This window comes from Octopus bimaculoides, chromosome 10 (genome assembly GCF_001194135.2).
Source record: "Octopus bimaculoides isolate UCB-OBI-ISO-001 chromosome 10, ASM119413v2, whole genome shotgun sequence".
Classification (NCBI taxonomy): Eukaryota; Metazoa; Mollusca; class Cephalopoda; order Octopoda; family Octopodidae; genus Octopus; species Octopus bimaculoides.
Window position 1 is genome coordinate 1,439,647 of NC_068990.1, and position 3,488 is coordinate 1,443,134.

The following is a 3,488-nucleotide window of genomic DNA, read 5'->3' on the forward strand; positions in this document are numbered from 1 at the left end:
ACCTTGGTGGACCCCTACCTCTACCCGGAATTCATTACTGTACTCATTTCCAACCCTCACCTTACTGGCAGCATCTCTGTACATGGCTCGCACAGCTCTCACTAACCATTCTTCTATCCCAAGTTTCCTCATTGACCACCAGATAAGGGATCGGGGGACCCTGTCAAAGGCTTTCTCCATGTCAACGAAAGCCAGGTACAGAGGTTTATCCTTAGCTAGGTATTTCTCCTGCAACTGTCTCACTAGAAATAAGGCATCAGTAGTGCTTTTACCTGGCACGAACCCAAACTGCATCTCATCTAAATTGATTCGCTCCCTAATTAGTTGGGCTATGACCCCCTCTGTAACTTTCATAACCTGATCTAACAGCTTGATGCCTCTGTAATTATTTGTATTGGACAGAACGAACTAATTTATAGAACATACGTTTGATCACCAAAAACAAGTAATTTGTGCAGGTCATTTGGCAAGAGCTGAACATACACACCCCATCTTCAATGGGAGAATCCATCATCATTGTTGCCATCCTCCTCCTCATCATCATCATTGTCATCATCATCATCATCATCATCATTGTCATCATCATCATCATCATCATCATCATCATTATCATTGTCATCATCATCATTATTATTATTATTACTACCATCATCATCATCATCATCATCATCATTATCATCATCATTATCATCATCATCATCATCATCATCATCATTATCATTATCATCATCATCATCATCATCATTATTATTATTGTTATTATTATTATTATTATTATTATTATTATTATTATCATTATCACCATCGTTATTATTATTATTATTATTATCATCATCATCATCATCATCATCATCATTATCATCATCATCATTATTATTATCATTATTATTATTATCATTATTATTATTATTATTATCATTATCATTATCACCATCATTATTATTATTGTTATTATTATTATCATTATCATTATCACCATCATTATTATTATTGTTATTATTATTATTATTATAATTATTATTATTATTATTATTGTTATTATTATTATTATTATAATTATTATTATTGTTGTTATTATTATTATTGTTGTTATTATTATTATTATTATCATCATTATTATTATTGTTATTATTATCGTCATCATCATCATCATCATCATCATTACTTCCAACATTTTCCTACAGAAATCTATTTCTCAGATTCTTTATATGTTTCTATATTTGCTTGCATATCATATGATCTACTTTTTATTTTCTTTTTATACATTTCTTTTAGTTTTGGTTTGCTTCCTCTTATGTTTCCTTTCTTCTTTTTCTTTCTTTTCTCTTTCCAACTAACCCTGACTGCTACATTCACATTGCAATATCTCAAACTGTCTGCTGGAATCACTGTTTATTTTATCAGGACTTCTGCCTCTGTACCAGTGAAACGTTGCAAGAGGAATTGTGTAATATAATGGGATGGAGGGGTGGCAATGGTGGCATTGTTGTTGTTGGTGGTGGTGGTAGTGGTAGTGGTGGGAAGTGAAAGACAATGCTTCAATGGTAATTGGCAACAAATTGGAAAGTATCGGGGGGTTCAGGGGTGAAGGTGGGGGAGAAAAATGCATAAAAACGTGCAGTAATAGCTTTTTTCCATTTGTAGCATTATTATAATTGTTGTTGGTGTTCTTTGTCACTATTATTATTATTATTATTATCATCATCATCATCATCATCATCATCATTAATATTTATTATTATTATTATTATTATTGAGATTTTTATTATTTTTGTATTGTCATTAATATCATTATCATTTTTATTTTTTGCTTCCCATTTTTCACCTGTTCTTTTTTCTTTTTTCTTTGTTGCTTCTTTTTTGTTGTTGTCGGCGTTTATCATCATCATCATCATCATCATCATCATCATCAATGTCATTGTTGTCATCATCATCGTCGTCGTTGCCATTGTCATAATTATCATCATCAGTGTCAGCATCATCGTCTGCATCATCGTCGCCGTCATCATCATCATCATCATCATCATCTTCATCATCATTTGCTCTGTGGCATATCTTGCAAGCTGGTAGATAGATAATAATTTTTGTTTATATGTTTACAAAAACACACACACACACACACACACACACACACACACTGAAAGACATCATCAACACTAATAGAAAAAAGAAAACATGAACAGAAAAAAGAAACAGAAAAACAACAAAGAAGATGAAAGAAACCCCACAATTATCTGCTGTTGCTCTAGTTTATTTATCTATCTTTTATATTCTCTTATTTTTTTACTTTTTTTTCAATCATTTTGTGTGTGGCTATGCTGGAGCACCATCATCATCATCACATTGTTTAACATCCTTCTTCCATGCTGGCACTGGTTAGATGGTTTGACAGGGGCTGGTCAAGCAGAAGCCTGTACCATGCTTCTGTGTCTGTTTTTTTTTTAGGGCTGGATGCCCATTCTAACATCAACCAATCCACAGAAGAATTGTTTTAGTTTTTCAAATCAAACTTACATAGGCGCAGGAGTGGTTGTGTGGTAAGTAGCTTGCTTACCAACCACATGGTTCCGGGTTTAGTCCCACTATGTGGTACCTTGGGCAAGTGTCTTCTACTATGGCCTCGGGCTATCATGTCTTGAGAACCCAGTGAAGAGTTTCACCAAAACAGACACAAACACAAAAATCCACCCAAACATAGGCTTAAATGTTCAGGCACCTGCCCATACCCCTAGAAATACCAACCCTTAACCCATGCACATATTTTCAGAAAACCCTTGTATGTAAGAGACTTTGGGGTCAAGGGACATAACTCTTTATGAATCCCTTGCTCAGTTTGCCGTGTATGACATTGTTTCGTCTTTATTCACAGTACTCACAAGCTAGATGTGACTTGTCTTACCTCCAGCAACAAAGAACTATAACCATCATTTTTAAACACACCAGCCATCCCTGAAGAGCACACAGTATTATCTAACCACACTGTTATCTAACATCCAGCTTTAGTACCCAGTGCAAAACTCATTGATAAGATTGGTTGTAATGGATCTATAATACTGTTTACTTTAATCATATGTGTATGTGTGTGTGTGTGCATGTGTGTGTGTGTATATATATATATATATATATATATATATACTAGACTACCCATGACTTATGATCCATTGGGTCACCGGATATGTCTGAGTTTCCCAGCAACAGAGTCTTGTTTTGTGGGCTTTTTCCTTTTCCATGTTATTTAGCATGCTTTCAATGAATGTGACATCAAAGTCATGCGTAAACGGCTCTTTTCCCCAGAAAAGGAAAGATTTGGCAGCTATTTCTTGCACGTCCTGCTACCACATAACAGGTTTTTCGGGTCCTTTATTGCAACTAGCTATTATGTGTTATCAGGGTGTGCAAGAATTAGCAGCCAAATCTTTGGAGGTGAGATACGTTGAATGTACTTGAAAGAAACCTATGGGTAAAACTATTTCGCACCGATGTTACGA